Genomic DNA, 27872 nt, shown 5'->3' with positions numbered 1-27872 from the left:
TTCAAACCCTCAGAGCTTCTCTTCTTAGAGGTTCATAGTGCTGCAGAGACAGGCATTAGGGGGCACCACAAGATCTCAAACCTCCTTTTCTTGTCTATACATTGTCCTGTCTCTTTGGATGGCTAGCTTTAGAGGCCGGTATAGCTCAGGTGTTCATCACAGACCCTGTTTTAATGCTTTCGGATTTAGTGTTCGTCTCATCCCAGGGCCTTTAGCTGGGTGCTCTGGCGCTCGGGAACTCAATGCTAAGCATGTCCTTGATGACCTAAAGACCAGCAGAACTGGCTACAAGCCCAATATAGTTAGAGAAGAACCCTCATGCATAGTTGAATGCTCTTTTCACGAATCTTACATGGGAATGTATGTCTTGAGTTCTCCTGAGAGAGAGCCAGAAGTTCACCTGTCACTTGGAACAGATTAAAGCAGAGCTAATTATTGCCCTTTAGTAACTGAAGAGTCAGTATTAGGGTGGGGTTTCCTATAACGCCCATATGTTTTGTACACCATCCTCTGAGGAACTGTCTGGGAGGGGCCATCTGAGATTCTAAAGTGGACTGAAGACTCTATTATCACTTAATACTTTCAAGGATGAGTATATCATAAGAGCAAAGGTTCTGCTGTTAGACAAACTGGTTTGAAATACCAGTTCCTCCTGTACTAATTGTGTAACCTTGGACAAGTTATATAATCTCTTGAGGGTCTCACTTTTCTCATTCATAAACATGTGGTAGACCTACTTCAAGGGATGTTGGGTGAGCTAAATGAGGTGACGTGTCTGGCATGTTGTAAGCCCTCTGAAATAATAACAATCACAGTAACATTTTTTGGTATAACTTAGTGTAAGTCTGGCACAGTATTAAGCACACTGCATGCTTTACGTACAAAGAGGCTATGTTGCTATCACCAGGATCTCGCTAGCGAATAGATGAGAAAGCTGAAACTTTTGCCTGAATCCAAAGCCTATGCTCTTACTCTTGGCCAAATAAGAGATATTTCTATGTCATAAAGAGATATCTTTATGTAGCTCTTTCCCATAAAACCAGCTACAGGAATCCTTGAGAGGAAGATGGTGTAATGACCAATCTGGCTTCCTCACCATTTTAACTACCATTTCCCAGGGTTGGAGTAAAGCTCCCACTTAAGCTTAGATCTGGCTCAGACTCCACTTTAATCAGGGGGAATATTAGCTCTGGGCCAAGAGGCATTTTACTGCTGATTCTGCTCTGACTCTATACCACAGTTGTGATAGAAGCCTGCATCCTGGACCCAAGTTCTGATAAACTGTCATATTTCCTTCTGGCCCCACCTTATACTCCACCCTGCACCTTAGTTCCTCAAGAGTCATTCTCCACTGATTGCTAATCCATGAAACTTCTTACCCTGATCACTCTTCTATCTAGACATCAGTTTATTCTCTGGCCAGGATACCTGAAGAGTCTGCTCAGCATTCCTTCTGTGGTATAGAAAGTGATGCTTCCTGGATTAGCTTCTTACTTTGAATAGACCTTTTCATTTATACATTGAATAATATTTAGTGAACATGACTACAAGCTTCATGATCTCAAGAGACTCACAAGGTCCTTTAACCACCCTCTCTTTAAGAGCCTTCTCATAGCTTGAACAAACCCTCATTTCTCCTGAGAAATAGGTCCTGGTTCTATTACTACTTCATTCTTATTTGCTTTCTGTATATCTCCTGAACATTCAACGATCTTAGGATAGAAAATTCTCAGGTGGTTTCTACCTGTCCCCCCTTGACCTCTGAGGGCAATGCTAACCGCTGATTCTGTCTAAAAAAAGAAGTAGAGTTGAATAAAGGTGCTATTAGCACGGGGAAAGACTCTCTCTTTTGTTTCTGGTTTGTTCTGCTCACGAGCTTAAAGGCAAAGTGTCTACTTTACTAGGAAGTTTCATCTACCAAGCAATTTCATGAAATAGGACCCAATACTTTACTTTGGCAAGGGTGGCTCCTAGCACACAGGGAAAATGCCCTGTGGATTTTTTCTTTTTGCTGATACTGGGCTCTAATAAAATGATCTTGTTAGTTTCCAATATAAGAACCCTCTGTGGATGTATTTGCCATATTTGTTTCCATTTTTAACAGTGTCATAGCAGGGCTCCAAAAGACAGACTTTGTGCGTTATGTCACTGTGGCCTTGGAATGACAGACCAGGTAGTTAATTTGATTAATGAAGGGAATGTTTAGTCACCACTTCGAATAAAAGGAAGTCAAAGAAGTCAATAAATGAACTCTTTCTGGAGGCCAGTGTTATCACCCCTATTAAAATATTAACACTATCCATTCCCTGGCTGCCTCACTAATCAATTCTTTTTTTTATATATTAATTTCGTTTTTAGGCCAAGCTCTTTCCCAAAGCTTGCCCAGGCAAACGAGATAAATCACAGGTGGCAATTACATCAAATAATGGTCATGGCTAGTGTCAACTCTTGCAAAACACTAGATAGGGTCTATGGGAAAGAACTGTCCTTAGCAGGAAAAGAAAGGGGCAAACAAGGGCACACAAAGACCTTCCATCTTTCCAGTGAGAGAAATCAGCTTATAGTTAAATCTCACTCAGTTCATATTATCTCCAAGGATCTGTACAGTCAATGAGCAAAGTTCTCTTGAACAAGCATATCTCAAGGTTCACAGATTATCTAAAGACTATTTCTTCTCTGTACTGATTGTATCCTTCTACCTTTGTCACAGTGATTCACACTTCCTTGCCTGTGAAACTGGATTTTCTATTTTGCAGCAAGGGAAGGAGACTGGTGGGGTATTTGAGGGTCCAGAAAAAAGGGTACAGGTAAAATAAAAAATCAGTGAGTTGATGATTGATCCATTTTTCTTTATTTAACACAAGTTTGGAGGGAAGTGGTGATAAATCTACTTCATCAAGCTAAAATGCTTCTTTTGGGGGTAATAGAGGTGTTTGATTTTCTGTTTCCCTTTTCTTGGATTTTCTAGTAAAATATTTTAAAATGGGTTGTTTTTGAACCCATCATAGCATCCAATGATAATAAATAAAATCTGTTAATGACCTCCAAATTTATATCTCCAAGTTTGACTTTTCTTTGATCTCCAGACGTCTATATTTAATTGAATTGGCTTTCCACATGGATTTGTAACAGGCATCATAAACACATTGTTTTGATTTTTCCTCCAAAACTGCTCCTCCCCACCCTTAACTACCCCATTTCATTAAATGGTATCATTTATATTTCACTAAGTTGCTCAGGTTCCAAACCTAAGACTCATTCTTGGTTCCTTTCTTCTTCATTTCCCCACAACATGGCAATCCATTGGTGGTTTCCTTTCAGAGCATGTGTCAAATATGATCACTTCTCATCACCTCCACTACTGTCAGAGTAGTTCAAGATACCATCAATCATCTCTCACCCGGAAAGTTGCAGAGACTCCTAAGCTTCCACACCTGTCCTCCTTCAGTGTAACCTGATAGCTAAAGTGACCATGCAACTTCCTTGCTCAAAAACCCTTGAATGACTTCCTGTTACATTTAGGATAAAATCTAAATCTCTTACCATGTCTGCAAGGCCCTTATGATCTTCTTATGCTCATTTTCTGCTCTCCTTTCTTTCATTCATGCTGCTCCAGTCACACAGCCTCAAACATTTTAAGACTTTCCTGTCTCAGAGCTTGTGCTCTTGTTCTTTTCTTCTCCTGGACTGTTCTTCCCTCACACCTTCACCTGGCTTGCTCTCTCACTTCCCTTGGGTCTCTGCTCAGATATCTTCACCCCTTCAGAAATACCTTCTTGGCCACCTTTTCATAAATAAGTTTTAAAACTTTGCTTATAATTTGTTTTTCCCACTGGGAATTAATTTCCAAGAAATCAGGGACCTTGTCTACCTTCCACATTAGTACACCCGCCAGCACTTAGAACAGTGCCTGGAACATATCAGTGCTTAATACATATTGAATGAATGGGTGAATCCATTTGTGTATCTACTATACTGAGAACTCAACTAGAGAGAATTAAATGTATTAAAGATCAGCAAAGCTCTCAAGCCAGGGTTTGATGTTTGGAGAATAATAGGAGAGTGAATAAGGAAGAAGACAGCCCTGACTGCTTAGGTAGCTACTTTCTAACCTTACCTATCTTTTAATCAGAAGGCTTAACCTAAACTAAGATAACATTAAAAAAAAAAAAATTATTTATTTATTTTTGGCTGTGTTGGGTCTTCGTTGCTGCATGTGGGCTTTCTCTAGTTGCAGTGAGCGAGGGCTACTCTTCGTTGCAGTACGCGGGCTTCTCATTGCAGTGGCTTCTGGTTGCGGAGCAAAGGCTCTTGGCACACAGGCTTCAGTAGTTGTGGCACACGGGCTCAGTAGTTGTGGCACACGGGCTCATCAGTTGTGGCTCTTGGGCTCTAGAGCGCAAGCTCAGTAGTTGTGGCACATGGGCTTGCTCTGCGGCATGTGGGATCTTCCCAGATCAGGGCTCGAGCATATGTCCCCTGCATTGGCAGGCGGATTCTTAACCACTGCACCACCAGGGAAGTCCCAAGGTAACATTTATTGATAATTTATTATGTCCAAATCATGGGAGCAGGGAATACAAAGTTGCGTAACACATGGCCTCACATATTTATATGAGGGATGTGTTTGTGTAAGAGGGACAGATCTTATTCAGAAAGGAGTAAGGAAACTTCCACAAACTACAGGTAGTTCTTACTTTGTAATCGGACCTAATGTATAGAAATGCCATAAATTACTACATGGTTAGAGTTCAGCTGTAGGACGGAACTTCCCAGTGGATTTGCCAGTTATAAGTGTGCTTCACAAGCAGCCACTTCCTTTTGCTAAAACCAAAATAAACATATTAAAAGTAAAACTAAACACTGTGCATAAAAGAGTGGGAAACATTTAAGCATGAAACAGAGGAGAAAGTGACATGATTTGGAATCTGCTGGGGTAACTTTTCTGAGAATCTGTGGGGCCATTTCTGGGCACCTATGACATTCAAACTTAACCATGGTTCTTGCCATCCCTCTGTGTTTGTTAGGAGAAAATAGAGGGATGTCACCTCAGTGATGTCCTGCTCAGTGATGTCACCAATGTCAGCAATGTCATTTATAGCAGCGGCTGCATCCCGTTACAGGGAATTCACCAACCTGAGTCTCAGCCTCTTTGCAGCACCTTCCTCTGTTCTTCTTGGAGATGATATCTAGCAGTTGGAAATACAGTAGCATGAACTCAGCTTTCTGCAGTCATTCCAAAGGAGTAATCAACTTTTTTTTTTAAGAGACTTACATGGGGTTTGGGAATTGTGTGTGTTTTGTTGTTAACAAGAAGGCTTTCTCTTCATCTCCTTTCAAATTTCTCCTTTCAAATTTCTCTTACTCTTCTTCCTTCTCCTTTGTGTTTGTTCTCTCTCTCCTTCCTCTGCTCTTCTTGTCCTCTTTTCATCCTCCTCACCTCTGCCTGCCATGTCCCCAACTCTCCCCAGTGTTGGTGGTTGATGACAATCAATGAGTAATAAGCATTTGGAGAGATGAATTCCAAAGTCAACTGTGGGAAACCAAACCACGCACCGTAGTGATGCTTTTCCTTCCTCTCTCCTTGCACTTCTCCTCTGCATGAACCAAGGACTTGGGGTTTTCTGCCAGTGCCCTGTGATGGAGCGGAGCAGGAGAAAGAGGAGATGTTAGTAAACAAATGGGGCTTGACTTAATCACACCAGGAGTTCATTTGTCAGAATACCAAGTTAATTTATAGCCTCGTGACACGGAACATCATGTTTCAGGACGTGGAATTAAATCAAGTAGGATCTCATGGTTTTTCAGGCATGGTCTTTCTGAGGAGGGGGCCTGAAAAGGCGCTGCAGCCATCTGTCTGCATTGTAGCCATAAAAATAGCTGTTTTCCACAGTTCTAAGGCAGGGTTTGTTTTGCGTGTGTGTGGTAAAGCACTGGTCTGTCCCAGTGGCCTGAGGGAGGACTGAGTACCTCCAATAAGCAGTGACTCGAGAGGTAACTAGGCTGTTCTCAAGAAAGCCCTGGGCCTGACCCATGTGAGATTCTATACTTTCTTCCATTTTCCTCCTTACTTTCTGCAGTTCAGATAAGAGACTATCTTCAGAAACTTTTATTTCAGAAGGCCGGGAGGGGAGGCTCATGGAATCACAGGAGCTTAGGACTAAAAAGGACTTTAAAAGTTTTCACCCTCACCGCTGACTGATGCTCCTTCCTTCCTCTCCGCTTCTGCCCTTTATCTGAACAGTGACAGGGTCCTGAGATAGCACATCCAATATTTGTAATTTCATAGACAGTTCTTCTACCTATTGACTCAACATCTCTCTTCTGCCTAAAGTTTTCCCATTGGCCCTTCTTAGTGCTCTTCTGAGACCCTGCGAAACGAGTCTTGGGTCAGTCTAAAAGGAAATAGGGTCTCTCAAGACCCTCCAAAGGATGACTCTCCTAAGGTCCTCAGTAGAAATAGCCTTAACCCTGGAAGCTGGGATTGAAGGAAGTGGTTGAAGCAAGATGCACCATAAGCTCAGTGAGTGTAGTCAGAATGGTCAAATTCTCTTTGTTGAGTTTTCTCACTATTAATTCTTTAGAAGATGGCATGGAGGCACTCTTTACTATTACTATTATTAGTTTAAAACTAAAGGCCTAAAAATTGATGCAACACTAAGAAAAGAATTACATGCAGGTTCTCTCCTCCAAATGATAGTCTTTTTCTGGGCTCTCTTCTGATATGATTGAGGGCATTGGTTCAAAAAGGACATAGAAATAAGACACAGCTCTTTTCTAGCAGAGAACAGGAAATCCTAAATTTTGTGTGTTAAAAGCAGGGAGTGTGAGAGCATTAAATTCCTTCAGCGAATGGATTATACTAGAGAGGAGACCTCTAAACTTCTTTCAGGTGTGAGTCTGAAATTCTTTAAGTACTCACAAGTATGGAGATACTTTCTATTCTGTTTCTCATTATTTATTTGTTCAACAAATGTTTATTAAGCACCAATCACATGTCAGGTACTGTGCTCCAAATGGGTGGAGGTGGGAGATGGGCAATTTTTTCTTGTTTACCTTCTGAAGCTTAACTTGGGACTGGTTTTGTCAATTCTGCTGATAGGTTTGGATGAGATTTGCTGTTCACTAATGGCTTTTCTCTTCCTGTCACTATGAAAATGCAGTGGGGCCAGAGTTTTACTGGCCTACTTTCAAAGATGGCATTATTTTTTGATTCATCAAATGGAGCCCCTAAATCCAATTAGCCATCTGGTTTAATTTAATGGTTCATAAATTTAAGTGTGAAATATATTATATATTTATATTACCTGCTTACAAATACTTATCTATAGTATATCTTCATAAGACCATTTTTTATACTTCAATACCCTTTAAATTTTGTGCTTGAAAAAGAAAATACATCGTTAATCTTGAGTATCATTATAAAAATAAATGTTGAGCCCTGACAATCCTAGGAGTGTCCAAGCAATGAGTTTCTGTACACAGTGATGTTGCCTAGGAAACAGAGAGTATCTGAGAACTGAGAAACCAGTTTGGCTGAGGGTGGGAGGGGGAAACTAGCCACTAGGTTCTGGGGAGAACCAAGAGCCATACGGTAAGATGTGGCTGGGAAAACAGATGCCCTTCTCATACATGGAGATGGTCGGCAAGTTGCCTTCCTCTGGGAACCAAAGTTTTGGTTCAGCCAGAAATAGTGGTATGTAAACACCCCGATTCCCTCACATGCAGGCAGAGAACTGAGCCAGTAAATACACAGGACTTTTTTTTAGTCCACAGTAGGCAAATGAAAGCTCAGTTAAGTGTGTTACCTAAATGGAAAGGTAAATTCAATTTGCAGAATGCTGTAAAGGTCCTGCCATTCAGCAGGACTAGCAGAAAAGATGATTTAAAAAATGAAATCCTTTGCCTTATTGCATCAACTGCTTTCCACTAGCAACTCTTTAAATAAGTGTGCAGAGAGGGGAATAGGGGAAGGACAGGTGCGGGTGCATTGGGGGGTGTGGAGGAGGCAACCTGAATTCCCCTTTTGGCAGCTTGCTTTGTCCTTTAGGTTGGTAAGTGCTCTGGGACCACTCTCTCTGGCTTTAGCTGACCATTCTTTTCCATCAGCTCTCCTCATTTTTCTTCCTGTATTTTTCTTCTAGCTTCTCATAAGTCTAAAGGAATGTGGGGATGAGGGTAGAAGAAGAGTTATGGTGTGATTCAGGTGTGTCAGAGAAATATTTTGCTGCTTGAAAGTCCATGCCCCAAATTGTTCTCATACGATTATATTTCATTCCTAGTTGTGGGGAGATGAGGATACCCTGCACTGTCTAGTACAGTAGCCACTGGCCCCATGTAGCCATCCAAACACTTAACATATGTGAGAAAAAAACTGAACTTTTAAAAAGAAATTAAAAAAAACTAAAAAAATACAAAAGCAAAAGAAAAGTTTAAAAAAACCCTGAAATTTTAATTTAATGATACATTTTAGAGGAATGAAGAGAGAAGATGTTTGTACAAGGAAGGGTGCTGGAAAGAATTATCACAGGAGCACCTGACCCTCCAGTGTACAATCAACAAAGAATCTGGGTAAGTTTGTTAACAGTTAGGGTTAATAGAATTGGAAAATCACTATGAAAATGTATACTGGACTTGATTAAAGGGAAAATAGAAAGAGAATAATAAATATTGTAAGTACTAATACTCTGAGGGAAAGTACAATAGAAATGCTAAAATATATTAGTGACAATGTCAGGAGGACAAAGCTCATGTTGGTACATATTATAGATTAAGAAGAAACTGGAAAAAAATGAAATCTATGCCAATTAAAGGAAGAGTAGTTGTAAATAATCAATCATTTATTATTTCTTATATTTGTGAAGGAAAATTGGATGATCCATGCTCTGGAAAAGATTGATATATAAGTCCACTTTTGCATCATTTTTAAAATGAAAAGAATTGGATTTCATCTATATTTTATTTTATTTCATTCTTATAAATTGCCAAAGGCTGGAGTGTGGCCTAAATTTTTAAACTGTGGGTTGCAACCCACTAGTGGGTCACAAAATCAATTTAGCGGGTGACAATGAACATTTGAAAATAGAATAGAATAGAAACTCTCAGAGTGCATTTCATAGGATAAGGGTAATTACTATTGTAATTACTATTTCATGAGACTTGGTTGTGTGTGTGTGTGTGTGTGTGTGTGTGTGTGTGTGTGTGTATGGTTGAAAAAGTTTGAAAGCCACCAACCCCATGACTTCTCATAAATCCTTCCAATTCTGGTGTATAACAACTCTGTATGTTAAACGCGTTGAGTTCTGTAGCTGGGCATTGTTTTGTAGGATTTCAGGTAGTTCTTCCATCTGGGAAGCACTAGTTTTTGTTGAATGGAATTTGACTTAATGTGTCTCTCCACTTTGGACAAAATGCAAAAAAAGTGCTTAATTATTAAAGAACCAAATAAGGAGTAAACACTGTCGGTCTCATCTTGAAGGCAGTCCAAAAATATGGAGCTGGTAGCTATAATTTAGGGGATACTCCATCATATGAAAATATTTCTGCTATATTTCTCTGCATGAGTTTACCAGAATTATCCATTTAATTGGAGGCATTCTAAATACATGAATTAGGATAAAAATATGTGATTTTTAAAAAGAGTACATTTGGTATTACAGGTATTGGAAGCATTTATTTGCATTTCTTGGTTATATATATGCATAAACTTTGCACATCATGATTCTTTATAGAGCAGTTGGTGCAGAATTTACAAGAATACACATGATCTCTGCTGGCTTTTCACACACTAATTTAATAAAACGGAGCTCAGTCTATCCTTCATTATTATGTTTCTTTGTTATTATCCATAAAAGCCCAGTTTTGGACTTGTGGGAATGATGAGGCACTGTGTAAACAGGCCAGTTCTGTGGCATGTAATTCCACAGAATGCTGCCAAAGAAGCTGTGGTGGAGGGAAGTGAGTTAGGTTTCCTAATAGCCTGTTCTACTGTGCGTTGGTCAGAGATTTTGGTGAACCTCATGAAGGACTCTTGACACCTGACCGCAGTTGGGTGAGGTGAATTTTTTTTTTTTTTTTATCTGTAGCCTTAACAAAATTTCATTACTCTGATGAATTTTCACTTTGTGCAGTTATGTGCACACCTCATGTATATATAACATGTTTTTGGTATGTCTTATGGTCTTTGACCATACTATGCTCACAAATCTTGCAAGTAAAAATTATAGGACTTTCACCACAACTGACTCTGATACGACCAAGCGTATTCGTATAAAAACAGTAAAATTATACCTTGAGAGAAGTTGGCTTATGTCCAAACAAGCACACACATAGTGATTCTATAGGCAGCTGATATAAAAATACCTTATCAAAAGAAAATAACAGCCCTTGACACAATATGAGGCTTATCTTATAGTGAAGCCATTTTTGCTACCTTTGCTACCTCTGGTATTCTCCTATGGATTTCTCGCGTTTCATCAGCAGTTGTTTTTGGCCTCATTTTAGCAATGCTGAGGCAACATTTCCTTTTCTGCTCCAAAACCTTAACAACTTTAATTAATAGTACTTATTCAGCTCATGCTTAGCAGTTTTATTTTTGCAAAGCAACTTATAATCATTTTTGTTAGTTATTCTAAATTGAGATTTAGAATGGAATGTCATAAAGAAAATGCTTCATGTTTGAGAAAGGAGACTATGCCTACCCAACGTTTGTCTAAATAGCATAATTATGGTGGCATTACTCATAGATTGTTAATTATTTATTCCTTAATCTGTAGATGTAAATACCCCACACTCTAACCTGCAATTATGGAAGGTCTACAAACCTGAATTGTGACATTCAACTGATACCTGTAAGAATTCTTGAGGTAAAGTTGAGTATGTGTCTATGACTAAACACTATTAAAGCAAAAGGAAGTTGGAGTAATGATATAAATTATTAGACACTAATTGCAATCCAAATTTAGTAGTAATGCTGCCATGCCATTAGAATTCAAGAGTATCAAATAATACAACTTTTAATTATATAAAAGTAATACATATTAGTAGAATATGTATTAATGTGTTTGTGATAAATCAAACTGGTAATTGGAAAACATGTTTTCACATGATATGAATCAAGATTGTCATTGGAATATTTATTTTTGAATGGAATTTCTAGATTTTGCATACCAAAAGGACACAAAATTAGCATAAGTAATATTTTAATGACTTTGCCTTTACTACTTTTGCATACATTACAGAGTTCAGTGTACAAATTCAAAGCTCTGAATTAGGCAGTTTGAAATGAAATGTAATGTTCTAATTACGTTAACTCAGTACACAACTTTCAACCAACTTTTGATTATTCAGAGAGCTTCTAATCTTTGGATTATGTGTACCTCAGTTTGCCTTTTGCACCTGCCTTTTGGATATTACTCTACACATGTAAGAATTTTTATAAGAGAAGGCCTCCAGAAGGGCAATGTGGGAAAACAGTGACCACCTTCCTTGCTTACTGGTATCTCTGTTAAGGAGGAATGGCGGCAAGAGGAAAACAGGACCAACTAGGAAACCTTGTATGACAGGGAAACTGGCACCCTCTGATTCAGAGCCATTTTTTCAGAATTTAAATGCAATTTTCAGACTATAGAATGATGAAAATGAATTTCATGAAAAGTTTTCTTTCCCTGGTTTCCATGGTGTTTATAAGAGAAAGAAACTATAAACAACAACCTAGGTTTATGGGAAAAGAGGCAATTAAAAAATTGGAATGCTAGGCAAACACATCCTTGACTCAGTGTGTCTTTTTTTTTTAGGAAGGAGTAATATAAACATGTAGCCACACAGCATCTGCATAGATATTAAATATGATAAATAGATTTAGGAATGTACAACTGTGACCTGAATGAAAGGGCATGTCTAAACATAATGAATCCAATTTCCTGCTTACACTGGCAAAGAAACCAACTACTGTGCCTAAAAAAAACAGTTTAGTTTTATTAGCTAAATAAACAGACTAATCACCTCTGCTCCCCTGCTCCCACTTACCCAAAGCTTTTTTACCAAAAAGCTGGGATACCAAAGCTGGGATGTTTCTCAAGGGCAAACTACAGATTTTAAACGCTGAATTGAGGTTTTAAATACACCAAAATTCAAGTGATGGTTTCCATGGTGACCTTCTCACAGCCACTTACTTGGAATGGCAAAGCACCTCCCCTTAAATATAAGTCCCTAAGTCCCTTTAGCCCTGTAGCAATGTGCTGAAAAAGGAATAGCTGGCTTGGAGAAGGGTATTTGGTGTTGGCAGGCACTTCTTATGTCAACATGGATTCCGATTCCTCATCAGACTTGATTCTAGGGATTCTGCTCAATCTCTATCCCTTTTTGCCACCCATGGTGTTCTGGCTCAGGGCAGAGGGAGAGTATGGGTAAAGTGTGGGCGGGCCAGTAAGAGATGAGTTAGCTTGTGTGTGCTTCTCAGATTGCAAGAATCCAGAGGGGAATCAGATGTGAATTGGAAAACGGAGTCCTGAAGTAACGTGTTCCATTATTTTCACCTGGGAGATCTTAAAAGTCCAGTGTTTTTAACCCAGGAAGCACCTGGGTGAATTTCACAGTACCTCATGTGTAATTTATTAAAAATATACATATATAATAAAAAGGTAAATAAAAATGAGATATAACTTTAATTATAAAAGAAAAATATAGATACAAAATGTGTGTGTATAGGTATACATCTATGTCTATATAATGAAAAAATATATAGGACTCTCCTGTACTGCTAAATGATGATCAGTAAGCCTCTCTAAAAATCTGGGTAGTTTTCCAATTCATTTGGTTTGAATTTTCTATCGTATTAGAATTCAAAAAAGAAAGATGTGGATTTCTGCAATTTGGAATCTATCGTAATAATAGCTAACATTTATTGAATGCTTCCTATGTACCACACCTTCTGAGCACTCGACATCTATTTATTTATTTATTTGTTTGTTTGTTTGTTTATTGGCCTAGCCATGAGGCATGTGGGATTTTAGTTCCCTGACCAGGGACTGAACCCATTCCCCCTGCATTGGGAGCACAGAATCTTAACCACTGGAAAACCAGGGAAGTCCCTACATCTATTTAATTCATGTAATTTTTACAATAACTAGATGAAGTAGATACTTTTTACTAATGTAGAAACTGAGCCTCAGAGCAGTTAGATAACATTGACCAAGGTCAGGTAGGTAGTAATGAATGTGCCAGGATTTAAACCCATATAGTTTGATTCTAGAGTTGAGTCCTAACCATGACCCAGTACTTCCTCTTCCTTGCTGATATCTATTTGAAAAGATTTAAACACATTCCCTATTGTTTTATCTTATACATATGTCCAGGTAAGTGTTAACTCTCAGCCTTTTTTTTTTTTCCCCCCAAGAACACAGGGACAGCCATAATAAATGTCAAATTTTACTCGATGCCATTTTTTGGGTGCTTGATAAAATTGTAATTCTTCTGCTATATATTGAGCTTTGCTCATGTGGAGCTCCATTTTATTTCTATAGCTCTTTAATAGGAAGCAAAGGAACATTCACCTTACATATTCAGAAACCAGCTTAAATAATGAGAGGAAACCCAAAATGGGTGGATGGATGGGGCAGAGGGAAGGGAATGTAATATCATTAGTATCATAAGATGGGAGACAGCATAGATGAAGGAAGAGGTAGAAGTTAGGAGCAGACAGAAAAGGAGGGAGCTATGAAAAAACAAAAACAACCTTGGTCTAAAGAAAGTACATAAATGAAGACGGTTTGACAAAAATATACAGACTAGGAACACAGTGTCCATGGCTTAGAATATATCTTTTTACCACATTTGAAAAGTCAGAACAACAGCACAACAACAATCCTGATAATTAGAAGAGAAAAAAAAGGTGGCGGAGGGCTTTGACTAATTTTTCCTTACTGGCACACTCTCCTTTCATATACTGGCTAGATGTTACAAATGAGACTTTGGTGAACTCTGAAGGAAGATCTATATTTTGAAGAAGTAGTACCTTTGATAGTAAGTATTTGCCCTCCAGATAAATATAAAAATCCTAGGACTGGGACTTCCCTGGCAGTCCAGTGGTTAAGACTCCACGTGCTTCCACTGCAGGGGGCAGGGGTTTGATCCCTGGTGGGGGAACTAAGATACCACATGCCGCATGGCGTGGGCCAAAAAAAAAAAAAAAAAAAAAAAAAAAAAAAATTCTAGGACTGCCTAAAACTGCAAAGAAACCATACTTCTGCAGTATTGATTAGGGCTCTGTGCCTGAGGCGGGGATTGTGTCTATCAAGAGGCAGAAGAAGAGACTTAAGCGTTTCCAACTGGACTTTCTTTCTCTTACAAAGATGAAAACATGAGTGAGCCATAGGGTTCTGACAGAAACATCAGCCTGAGCTCTTCTCCACAAAACACATAAGCCTCTCAGTGTGCGTTAAGTAAACAATTTGTGTGATTTCCCTGAAGGCGAGTACAGTGTTAGAGGGTGAGAAAAGGTATCATGCGGCAGTATGATTATTTCATTAACTTACTATACAAGCACATTTATTGCCCCACCTGCGCATCATCATCTGTCTCCCACTGTTGGGTTTTACTGAGGGGATGATGTCAGTGGCAGGGAATGTGGAGATAGGAAAGATGTCTTCAGCTGCCATCCCATTAGGTATAGAGGCGATAGCTCACCGGACTTTCATAGAGCAGATCTCCATCTACTCTCTCAATGATGACTGTTGTCTAATCCAGTTAATAAATTGCCTATTTGTATATTTCTTTTTTTCTTTTAAATTTATTTATTTATTTTTATGGCTGTGTTGGGTCCTCGTTTCTGTGCGAGGGCTTTCTCCAGTTGCAGCAAGCGGGGGCCACTTCATCGCGGTGCGCGGGCCTCTCACTATCGCGGCCTCTCTTGTTGCAGAGCACAAGCTCCAGACGCGCAGGCTCAGTAATTGTGGCTCACGGGCCAAGTTGCTCCGCGGCATGTGGGATCTTCCCAGACCAGGGCTCGAACCCGTGTCCCCTGCATTGGCAGGTGGATTCTCAACCACTGTGCCACCAGGGAAGCCCTGTATATTTCTTTAGTAACTGTTTTCCATAGGAACTCTACAGTAAGCTCCATGAGGACAAGGACTTTGTCACGTCTTGTTCGCTGTTGCTTATTCCCACTGCTGAGCCTAGAGTTTGACACATAAACTGTATAAATTGTTGAGTGAACAAAAAAACAAAGTTCAGAGTGAAAAGCAAAAAACTGAGCAGGAGCATGGCAGGTGATAAAAGACAGTTATAGACTCTAGGTCTAACGTTGTGTTAGGATACATTTATAGTGACTTTTTTTTTTAATAAGTAGATATTCATTTTTAATTATTATTTATTTATTTATTTTATTCTTGGCTGTGTTGGGTCCTCGTTTCTGTGCGAGGACTTTCTCCAGTTGCGGCAAGCGGGGGCCACTCTTCATCGCGGTGCATGGGCCTCTCACTATCGTGGCCTCTCTTGTTGCGGAGCACAGGCTCCAGATGCGCAGGCTCAGTAGTTGTGGCTCACGGGCCCAGTTGCTCCGTGGCATGTGGGATCTTCCCAGACCAGGGCTCGAACTCGTGTCCCCTGCATCGGCAGGCAGATTCTCAACCACTGCGCCACCAGGGAAGCCCCTATGGTGACTTTTTAAGACATGAAGGAAAGACAACCATGATAATATCGGAGAGAATAATGTCTACTCTCATGGATTATTTAATTCTGTTCTCAGAGTTTAAGAAAGGAATAAAAACGTATAGAAATTAATCTGTTTCTCTCTTCTCTAACTCTGACCTTACTCCCACCCCAATCTACTAAGTGGGAGTGGGATTACAGTGAGGTTTGCAGTTCCATAGGAAATAAGAGGATGAATTTAATAGTGAAGACTCTTCCAGTGCTTATTTCCATGCCAAGCAGTGGCCTTAAATCAGCCAAGGTCACTTTAAGGAGATAACATTCTTGCTCACTCAATTGACGATAGAACATAGATTGAGGCATTCAGTATGTTTGATGGGCCAAGAGGATTATTTAATATTATTTTGGCACTATAATTGTCTTTTCTTTGCATGGTTACTGAGCTACTAGTAATACCCCCACCTTTACCGCCTACACTGAGAGCCCACCATCACCCTAATAATAGAAGTTACCCCGCGAATAAACAGTAGAGTGAAGCTTCCAACCCAGATTGGTCTGACTCCAAAGCTCATGCCCTTTCCTGTCTGACTCTTATTACAAAGCATACTCTTTTTAGGCAGATCTTCCAATAAGGAATAGAACAGTTACGTCCCATTTGATACCACCACTGTCAGATAAGTGCATGATTGTTAACCAGATAATTCCCAGGGTTTAGTGGTCTTAGTTCAAGGCTAAGCGGCAGAACACCTGAGTTCAGTCCCTGCTGACCTTGCCTTGATCCCTTGTCTTTATGAGAATTGGTGTGAATCGTAAAGGACTGCAGAGCACAGGCAAAAGTAGATTAGTGGATTAGCTCAAGAAAGAACTATAGATTATTACTCTGAAAGAGCATTTTACCATTTTGCTTGACTTTGGATCAAAACTTGGAAAGACAGAGGAAAAGCAAAATAAGTCTACCATATATGGTCATAAGTTCTTTATGTAAGATTAGGAAGACAAGGCACTCAAGCATTCATCAGACACATTTATTTGATATTTCAGCTCCATTTATTTTTTTCACCTACTCTATTGCTCCTGATTTTGCTGTTTACTACTTTTGGTAACATTCTTTTTCAACTAAAACAATGTTCCTAAAATTGTTCTATGGTTCTTTATCAGGAATGATTCAATCTTTGACAGAGACCATGGGGTCAGGGAGCTAGAACTCAGAGTCATAGAGGTAGAAGGGAGATGACTTTTTAGAAAGTGATTAGTAACACAAACTGGGAGGAAAAAAAAAGAATTAAGCCGGGTTGACTACATCAGATGCATCATTTAGCCAAAGGAGTAGAAATACTTTGTAAAGTTATTCTTTTAATCTACCATTTTCTGTCACTTTTACTTAATAGTGAGACTGGTTAGGGTGTGGGCTTAACTTTTGTTATTCTAGTTTTATTAGGTTCTCTAATTTAAGTGAAATGGGAGTGTCCACTTCACTGTGTGCGATATTAGTGCCTCTGAGCAGTGTACCCACCCCCATCAGCCATCATTTTAAGTTTGAATGTATCTACACAAGGTAATAGAATGCTTTGCTAAATATTTTGAATTAGTATTTTCACACCTCCCTCCAACTCTAAAATGCTAGGTATAGTCTTCGGTCTGTTTCTTTCTGCTGTGGTGTTCCAGAGTGGTTTTGTGGCATTCCAGTCATGGATGTAATATGATAATTGACTTGTCTCAGTTGTCTGCAAGAGTGGAGGTTGGCTGAGTGAGGTGGCATGGTATAGTCTGCAATAAAACAAAACAAGCGGTATAAAGAGATGCTAACAAGACTTGAAAGGTAGATCTTTTCATAAATAAACATGTTTACATTCCAGTATATTTTATTAATGTAGCTTGCCTTTAGTTTCAACCAGGGGTTGGCAAAGTATGGCCTTCTGTGGCCAGATCCAGCAACACCCATTCATTTGCATATTGCCCACAGCTGCTTTCTCACCACAACAATGGCAGAGTTGAGAGTAGTTGAGACATAATATTGATATATGGCCGTCAAAGTCAAAATCATTTACTAACTGACTCTTTACAGCAAAAGTTTGGTGACCCCTGGTTTAAACTAATTTCTTATCCTATTTCTTATTGGGTATACATTCATGAAATGTAACAAGCCCCTAAATTCAAAACGGTTTGGAAAACAAACATATATTTGTTTTGAAGTTGTTATAGCACATCATTAAAAAATAAAAAAATGACATGACCCCATAATTTCCAAAATAAAAATTTCCATATGGCAGCCGGAACATTCTAAGGCTTCAAATACTGGGTATGTCAGTTTATTTCTTTGGAAAGAAATGGAAAAAAAAAAATATAAACACATATAGTTACAGTTTTTTAGGGGTTTCCAGAATTTTAACACTCCAAATAGAGTATCAATATTGGTATTATCCATATGGCATAATAGTGAAGGCAGGGAGCAGGGTCAAGATTCTTGAGTTCAGTTTATTTTGCCCATAAAAGGCTAAAAGTTTCATATTGATTATGGATCTGCAAGAGTAATTAAAACTTTTTGAGGAGTAAAATATGATTAAAGACCAGCTAAAATAACTGCTATCTCAGCCATGTAATTTATTGTTAGTGCTTGCTAGTCACTCATAGGTAGGTGTGATCAGTCACTAAATATTTCTGATTGCTGTAGAGGCAAAGCAAATTGACTTTATTCACTCATAGGATGGCAGGTGCTAATTCCTGGGAAAATAATTCATTTTAAAATTTAGTACATTGTGTTAAGACAGTTTTTCAAATTAAGGTACTATTTTGAAAAAACATCCTAATATCCAAGGCCAAATTCTCCTATTTCACACTTTTTGAAAGGAAGGTAAAGAGAAAATGTTGATTGTTAAGAGAAGAAAAAAAAATACAGAGGACTGCTTCTGAAAACATAACAACTTTGTGTTCCAATTTCCTAACCATCTGTCAAACAGGAATTTTATCCATCAGCAGTCTATTCTATCTGTAGTTCCACTCATGTGACCTTAGAGCTATCTGCAGGAAGACTGCTTATGAAATATAAGGGAAATCACAAGATTTGAAATGTGGATATGTGCATCAGGGCTTTAAAAGGTGGCTTCATTTGACTTGAGTTTTTATCAAAATTGAATATGCTTACTACCAAACTTAATTTTACTAAGAAGAATCAAGTGCCAAATTTACGTCTGAACTTGATTCCTTGTCTGTCCCATAGTCACCACTAATACGGTTACTCAACCTTTATTAGAGGAAGTAAAATGAGAGTTTAAGAAACTTGTTTGGGAATTGCATGCTCTGCTCAGAATGTAGTATTTAACTGTACAGGCAGCAAATTGGTAGGAGTATAGCTTATATGTATTTATTCCCCGAATGTTTGATTAACGGGCTGATCTGGGTACTACTGCTGCTTAATGAACTACCCCAACATTGAGTAGCTTACAATAATCATTTTATTATGCTCACGGATTCTGTGGGTCAGGCCAGGGGACAGCAAGGTTGCTTGTCTCTGCTCCACACTGTCTAGGATTTCAGCTGAAAAGATTTGAGGGCTGGGATCATTTGGAGCCCCCTTCGCTCATATGGCTGGGTCCTGTGCTGGGAAGACTTGGAGACTAGAACTGCCACCTGCACTGCCTACAGCTGGCTTCTTCATGTGGCTGCTCCAAGTGAATTGGCAGCCATAGGACTGTTGGATTTCTTACACGGCAGCTCAAGTCTCCAAGCATGACTGTTCCAGCAAACACAGTGATAACTGCATCATCTCTTATAACCCAGCCTTGAAAGCCATACACCCTCACTTCCACTCTGTTCTGTTGGTCAAAGCGGTCCCAAGTCCAACCAGATTCCAGGAGAGGAGAGTTAGACTCTACCTCTTTATAGGGGAGTGTTAAGGTCACATTGGAGAAGAAGATGTGGAAATGGGAGATGTCACTGAGACCCTCTTTGGGAAATAGAATCTGCCGCCCTGGCCGAAGAAGAAGTGAGTACAAAATTGAGAAAATGTAAGTGTTTAGTGAAATGTTAACATTTTTACGATACTGATTGTTTATTAGAATTGGATGTCTAAAAGGCATCCCAAACCTACTACATTCAAAACAGTGTTCTATATCTTCTCCCCAAATCAAAACAGTGGTTTTTGTCTTCTCCAAACTTGGTCCTCATCAGGTATCCCTGTCTTAGGAAACAGCACCATTTCCTAGCCAAAATTTAGGAGTCATCCTTGATTTTTCTTGTCCTTTCAACTCTTACATCTAATCTGTCAAGTCCACTTAGTTCTACCCAAAATGCCTCTTAAATTCATCCACTTCTCCCCATCTTTAGTGCTCTCCCCCAAATGCAAGCCATCAGTTTCTCTCTAATCCATCTCCATTTAGTATTAAGAATGAATTTCCCAAAGCCTAAATTTGATCATGTGATACCCTTGTTTACAAGTCTTCAGTAGCTTCTGATTGCTCTTAGAATATGATGTTAATTTCTTCTGGACCTGCAAAACCCTGCAAGATCTGGCTCTTGCCTTCCCCAAATCTCATCCCATACCACTCTCTCCTTTGCTCATTTTGCTCTACCAGTCTCCTTTTATTCCTCAACCCCCAAGAGTCTTTGAACCTGCTTTTTATCTGCCTGAAGTGTTTTCTTCACAGTTTTCTGCATGGCTGACTCTTAAAGTCAGCTGTTAACCTCCTCAAGCCTTCTCTGAGGAGCCAATCGAAAGTATTCGATCTCATTACTCTTTCCTTTATCATCATATTAATTTCTGTAGTAGAACTTATTCTATACATTTGTTTACTTCTTTATTGCCTCTCTTCCCAATTAAAATTTAAGCTCCTTGAAGACAGTGGCCTCTTCTGTCTTGCTCACCCCTGTTTCTTCAGTACTTCATTGGATCTGGTGCATAATAGACATTCCAAAAATATTTTTTTTGAAAAAAATAAATGAAAGATTGCTTAAAACAAGGAAAAATCATATGTTTAAGCCTAATTTCTCATGAAAACTTATCCATATTGTACTAAAGCCCATGACTGAACACACAAGATGATTTTTAAATTAATAGCCACAGAAAAGTAAAAACTCACAAGTGCTTTTTGGGTTCAATTTGACCTTTCAAGGGAGATCTTACTATATTTGAAGTTGTAATTGTCATTAACTCAACTTAAGCTTCATTTATTCATTCTTTATTTTTTCGTTCAGTTTTTGGTGAGAGCCTATTATATTCATGGGACTGCACTAGAGGAGATGAAGAATTAAAAATGTGTAAGATCCATTTTCTACTTTCACAGAGGCTACAGTTTTGTGGGGGAAATGAGGAACACATACTGAAAGCCTCATTACATTGAGACATAAGTGGCACAACCTAAATGCTCTCCGTATGGAGAAGAGAGAGGTCTTCTGTACTGAACTAATCAGAGAAGATAATATGGATTAGGTAGCACTTTAATTGGGTGTTTAAAAATAAAAAGGCTTTCAATAGGTGGAGATGGAGGTGGAGGAAAGAAATTCATTCCTGGTAAAATAAATTGGCCTGAGTCAGTAACCAGGACCAAGAAAATGAAATGCATGCTTGGGGAGTGGTGAGAAGTCCCATACGTCAAGCTATGTATGGGATCAGTAGCAAATACAGGTGGTTGAAACCTGGTCAAGAAAGGTCACTAACTGTAAGCTAAATAATTTGAACTTTATTCAGTAGTTGATAAAGAGCTTCGAAAGTGTTGTTGTTGTTGTTTTTTCGGGAGGGTAGGAGCTTAATCAAAACAGTGCTTTAGGAAGACTCACCTGCTTTGTGTGCAGTTCAGACTGAAAATTGCGGTGGGTGGGTGGTAAGGAGCCCACACTTTTTCACCAAAGACCAAGGACCATGTAATCTTAACTTTCTCCATGTACCTCCTAGGGGTAGATTGAGGAAGCATGGTAGAGTGGAAAGAGTGGAGGTTTAGGCCTGGTTTCAGAACCCTGGCCCCATAACTTAGGTACTTGTTTCTGGGCTTCTGTTTCCTTAATTGTACAATAGGGATAATTTTTATCTTATCGACAAGGATTAGGAAGTTCTTGACAAATGGTAGCTATTATTAATTATTGAATGCAGCACTGAATTTATTTGCTTAAACTTTAGCATTACACTGGACTACTTCTGTTTGCCTTGATTGGTAGTCTATGCTAAAGCAAGATTATGAAAGCAGTTAGGACAGAACCACTATACCTAGTATGTAATATTTTCTTCTGTATTCTCTGAAAAATCACCTCCATCTACTTGATTACTCTGCTCTTTATTCCAAATAGTAACTGCAGCATCAGCAGAAGCTTTTGAATAGTTGTTTCTCTAAATGGAATGTCTTTTACTTTTGCCAGGATAGACAAAGTGTTAAATAAGTACTCAATACTTATTATATTTTAATTTAATCAAAGAAGCGGTAATGGAATTTGAGGGCCCCTGGCTGGAGCAGCCAGAGCTGTCTAGCGCTCTTTCTTCGACTTTGTCCCTCTTTAGGGTTTATTTTAATACCATCCTTGGACTAGGATACCAGGGTATTGGTTCTAAGACATCACTGACTCTATGAAGAAATGTGAGCACCTAGGAGTGATCTGGGGTTACTTTCCCTGGATCAAAGTTACCAAAGTACTCAAATGGAAAATTGAGAGGAAAGGAATTTACCTTTTAATTATTTGAAGATTACCTTTCTCTTTCAGTTTCTATCTTAACCATTACAGATGCTAGCACAGAAGTTTCTGAACCATTTTTGCTAAATACTAACCTTTAAATTTAAGCAAGTAAGAAGTGCTGAAGGAAATTTGTTACCAATTTCTGTGTAATGCTGGATGAAACGTTCATTTTTGGTAAACAGAGATGAAAGTCTTAAAATTTAACTTAGGGATGAAGATTGCTAGTACCACGCCAGGGCCTAAATACCAAAACAACAATAACCATACCAGAATACCAAGAAAAAGATTTTCTTCTACCTCTTATTTCAGTATGAAAAATTAGAAAGTTAAGGAGGGATGGAAAAAGCAAATACCATGGTGTTACCCGTTCATGGGATGTTATTAATGGCCTTCAAACATATATGTTGTATGTCTGTTTTGTGCCCTATAGGGATGAGTGGCTAGAAAGCACATACATGTAATTGAAGTTAAAAGAAAATAGCACAAAAAAATCTCATTTTAAATAGTTGTGATTTAAAAGCAGCCATGTTAAAAAAGAAAATAAAACCAAACTATAGTGGCTTCAACTTCCAAACATTCTGGTTTTGGATAGCTGAGTTCTCAGAAAGTATATGCAGGTGTTGATATTAGTGTACATGTGCTCTGTCAGGTTCAGTTGAAATTGGAGTAGTAGATGTAATTGAAGTATCATACTGTGTGGATTTCCCCAACAATTAGCCAACTCTCTGGATCAGATGTTTAAGTTCACAGAGAAAGACCAACCCCCAACTCCAAACTTCCACTAATTTTGAGGAAATCTGAAACAGAGTTGACATGTAAGATGTATGGAGTTCTGGTATTCACGTTGCTTCTCTTGATGATGGGAGTGATAACACTACTAATAATAGGGTTATTATGAAGATTGAGTTCATTTATCTTAAGTAATTAGAACAATCCCTGGAACGTGGTAATGGCTATGTAAGTGTTGGCTATTAGGAGCATTAGTATGTATTAGTATTGTTAGTGGGGCTATCAATATTTTCATTGCCAGGTAGCAGAAACTGTCAATAGAGAGCCTATTTCATGTGAATTTTCATAAGCAGAAGGGCGATTCTGGAATTGTGCTGACATAAGAGTGTAACACCTATTAACTGGGTTTAGGAAGATGGAGCCAAATTCAGGCTCCACACCCCTTTTTTTCTAGCTGTATCTCTTAAAACTTGTGTTTATGCCAAAAGAGATTGTCCTCACTTAAAGTTAGTCTCTATGACCACATCATTTTAAAAAAAATACACTGTGATCAATCATCTGGAAACCACAGATCTTAATTATGCAAAAAGGAAAATATGCCCAAATATTAGCAGTCTTCTCTGAAAGGGGATATTTCTCACTACCATTCCATCTATTTTTCTCTGTTGCACAACTTTTTTTATAATGAAACTATATTACTATCATAACAGAAAAAAGCAACAGATTTTCATTTTTGAAAACCAACAGCTATAATCAAAGGTACAACAAGATGCCCAATAAAACATTACTTTAAAATTCTGTACTGTGTTTTTATTTGCCCAGGTGCAAGAAAAGCAGCAATATTCTTTTGAAGATCTTCTCATCCCACAACACTAACTTGAACAAAGCCCAGGTGGGCAGTGAGCAAACACTGCCAGCACTGAACAGCATCCAATAACTATGAAAGGGTTCAGACATTCCAGTCCTGTCACTGGTGTCGCAGTAGCCTCTGTTTCATAGTTTGTAAGGATATTAATCTTACTGTCTATCAGAAGGGTTTCTGTGAATTATATATTACAATAATATACAATATATAATTATATAGTACTTGTATGGAAAATAGTTATAGGCAGGTAAATGAGATTATTTATATATTTTAATTCAAATTTAAGTTAAAAAATAAGCAATTGATCCACATGGCTCAAAATTCAAAAAATTACAAAGGATACAGTGAAAAGTCTTTCTGCCTATGCCTACCCCACAATCACCTAGTTCCCTTTCCTGGAGGCAAATACTGCTTTTAGTTGCTTTTATATCCTTCCAGAGATGTTTTATGCACATGCAAATAAATACATAGATACAGTCTACAAGTTATAGATTAGGAAGAATGATGTCTTAAGGAATTTGTGGAGCCTGAATCTGTTGTAATAGAAATGTATTCTGGTTGAGTAAGGGTCTCTCTTTTTAATGTTCCAAAAAGAGTGGATGCAATCGATCATTCTATGAGTAATTATCGAGTTCCTACTATGTGTTAAGACTCGTGCCAAATGCTGTTTGTCCTGTCAAGTTGCCTTTAAAATTTTTCATATGTATTCATCTTGTCATTCAGATCTGTGTGCTCAAACATCATCATGTCAGAAAGGCCTTCCCTAATACCCACTTGCAAACGGCTCTCCCTCACCCTCTCACTGTGTTTTGTTTCTTCTGGAGCTAGGGTGATTCTATAACTTCTCAGCAATTTCTCATTTGATAATGAAAGGGAGTGCTATTATCATTACACAGGGATAAGAGGGTAAACTGGAACTATAAACTGGGATGGTTGGCCACCCTATTTATACCATTTATTACTTCACAGCATTTTGCATTCCAAGGAAATGGAGATTAGCTTGTCTATTTATTGATATTTGTCCACTTGTAATCTCCATGAAGCCAGGACTTTGCTTGTTCTAGGAACTCATCACCTGGAAGAGTCCTTGACACACAGTAGGTGCTTGATAAGTATTTGTGGGCTGAATGGATAACCCAATCATGCTTCATGTTCTGTGTAGAACTGAGCATCTTTTGGTCAGCAAGGGGAAACTGAAAAGTCATAAAGGGCAAATTTGCTCAGAATGTGTCCTCCCTCAGAATAGGGGGAAAAAGAAGAGGCAACTTTTAATATTCAGATTTCAATCTTGCAGCATTTCCTGTAAAGAGATCAGTCTTGCAGATGTGCACTGGAAGTGTCAACTGTTTGGTTATTCGCAAGGAGATGGGGGGTGTTGTGGGCTGCAGGATAGGCCTGGTCTGGGGAGTAGACCAATGGGATGAGAATGGTCATGGACCAGTTTGATCCAGTGGTTGGTTAATCTGTAGAAAACCTGTCTCCACACAGTGGAACAGCTATGTCCATGTGACTCAGTCCATAGGAGAAAAGGAAGAGCAACTTCAGAGCAAGCAGCCTGCCATCTGGGCTTATTCATCCTCCAGGAGGCGGGAGGCCAGCAGGATACAAAGGAACAAGCACCTGTCTGTGTCTGGGACGTGGCTAGTGGGTCACACACAGACACAGACACATACACACAGACACACACACACGCACACACTGATTAGTAGAGTCCATGGGCCCTGGGAGTCGGTTTTGGTAGAAAAGTCTGATGTAATTCTCTACTATCTTACCTAAAACCAGACTAATCTTTTTAATCATAGAGAGCATAGGTTGTAGTGGCTTAGTAGCTCAATTTAATTTTCCCTTTTCCTTTCCAAACAGAGAGGCCTGTGTCCTGCTGTTGGGGCTGATCCATGGGAGAATTCCTGTAGGAGGAAGAGGCTGAAACTCTGGCCTAGCGTTATTAAACTGAGCACTCATAATAAATGTGTCAATACTATTTCTGAAATATTTGCAAGTTTCTCTCTATCACAAACATATTGTTCAAATTTTATTAAAGGAAAATACTGTAGTATCCTATTGGAATTATTGGGGTTTTGGGTAATTATCTTAAGCCCCTTGATTTTATTGCTGAGGGAACTGAGGCCCAGAAACGTTGAGTAACTTGTCTCACTCGACATGAACAGAGATAGTCTCCTGTTTTTAGAAGTTAGAACCTCTTCTAATATTTGACGTTAGGTATGTGGTTTTTAAAAAAATTAATTAATTTTATTTTTTTAGGCTGCGCCTACGGCATATGGGATCTTAGTTCCCTGACCAGGGATCAAATCCGTGGATTTGATCAAATCTGGATGGCCAGGAAAGTCCCACGTGTTTTAAAATGACATTTGGATATGGCTGAGAGTTCAGTAGTTTAAGCTGTGAAGCAACTTATGACGCATATTTAACCAAATAAAATTATTTTCCCTAGCTCGTGCCATGCTGACAGCTTACAAAACCTGTGTTCATCTTTCTTCACTCCTCATAAAAAGGGACTACAGTTATTTTAAAAAAATATTTTATTAATTTTTATTGGGGTATAGTTGCTTTACAATATTGTGTTAGTTTCTACTGTACAGCAAAGTGAATCAGCTATACATATACATATATCCCCTCTCTTTTGGATTTCCCATTTTAGGTCGCCACAGAGCACTGAGTAGAGTTCCCTGTGCTATACAGTGGGTTCTCATTAGTTATCTATTTTATGCATAGTATCAATAGTGTATATATGTCAATTCCTATCTCCCAATTCCTCCCCCAACCCTTTCCCCCTTGGTATCCATATGTTTGTTCTCTATGTGGGTGGGACTACAGTTATTTTTAAACCTGGAATTTGAAGGAGGGAATATAGATTATATATCAAGGTTGGCTGAATTTATTCAGGAATTTTTCAGACTGAATATGTAATTTCTGGAGTGTAAGTGAAACAAAAATGAAGTCTTTAAGTGATCTCTTTGTCTCTCTTTGTCTATATCTTCAGTTTCATCCCAGACTAGTCCCAGGATGGGAAGAAAAAGTGATTTTCTCTTTCCTTACTCTTACAGTATGAAGTGGTTGATTAAACTGATTCCAGGGCAGCCACTTTAATGAGCATATGATAGCAATATTGTTTAATAACAAAACAACTACAAGTCAAAACAAGTATTGGCACAAAGAAAATCTCTATTCTGTGTAGCAAAATGTTTATCAGACTTCCACCAATGAGCCATGTGTTTAAAAAGAAGCTGATATTGAGAAACATTTCTGATTATTCTTTGAAGTTTGTAGTAAGAGGATATAACATATCTATACTACCTTCTTTTGTTTAGGGCCCCAAATGAGATGTGTATGAATGTTGCAATTTTGTATAACTCCAGGATAAGCATTCAATTATATCTTTCACCCTTTTTTTCTTTTCTAGTAAAATAAAATAATAAAAAACCCCAAATAATAGTTTATGGGCTCTGCTATTTGTTGAAAAAAATGCTTTATAGATAATATTCAGTGACAAGTCATCACTCTCCTTGGTTTATATAAAGAAACTTAAATACAGAGGTCTTTAAGTAAAAAAAAAATAGAGGTCCTTATAAAGAGGTGTGACTATACACAATCACACAAAGATTGAGAAAACTCTTTGTGGCAATAATTCTACCTCCAGGTCAGATCTGTGCCCTACTTCGTGAATAATCGTCACAGGGTCTACTAGTTGCATTACTTTTTAACATACAAACTTCTTGTTTTAGAATCAAAGAGTGCCAAGCTTCTCCAAGACCAGGAATGCCTGGCCTGCCTATTCGAAAACCTTCATCTTCATTCTTGCTGGAGACTTTAGGTCGTCAGGAGGTTTCATCACCTGCTGCCACTAGATGGTGCCTGTCATTGAAACAAAGGTTCTTCCTCTCATCTTTGTTTCCTTTAGGTGCCTATAAGGACGTTGGATGATATCAGAGAAACTTGATTGGTAAGTTAAGTA

General features: G+C 38.6%; 1 protein-coding gene across 2 annotated transcripts in view; it reads left to right on the top strand.

Moving 5' to 3' along the window:
- The window catches only part of SLC4A4 (solute carrier family 4 member 4), a 429784-nt gene that overhangs the window by 59083 nt on the left and 342829 nt on the right, over positions 1–27872 (top strand). The gene's annotated exons all lie outside the window — the stretch shown is intronic.

Source organism: Balaenoptera borealis (genome assembly GCF_965194805.1).
Source record: "Balaenoptera borealis genome assembly, chromosome: 4".
Lineage (NCBI taxonomy): Eukaryota > Metazoa > Chordata > Mammalia > Artiodactyla > Balaenopteridae > Balaenoptera > Balaenoptera borealis.
This window is presented reverse-complemented; position numbering and strand designations above follow the sequence as displayed.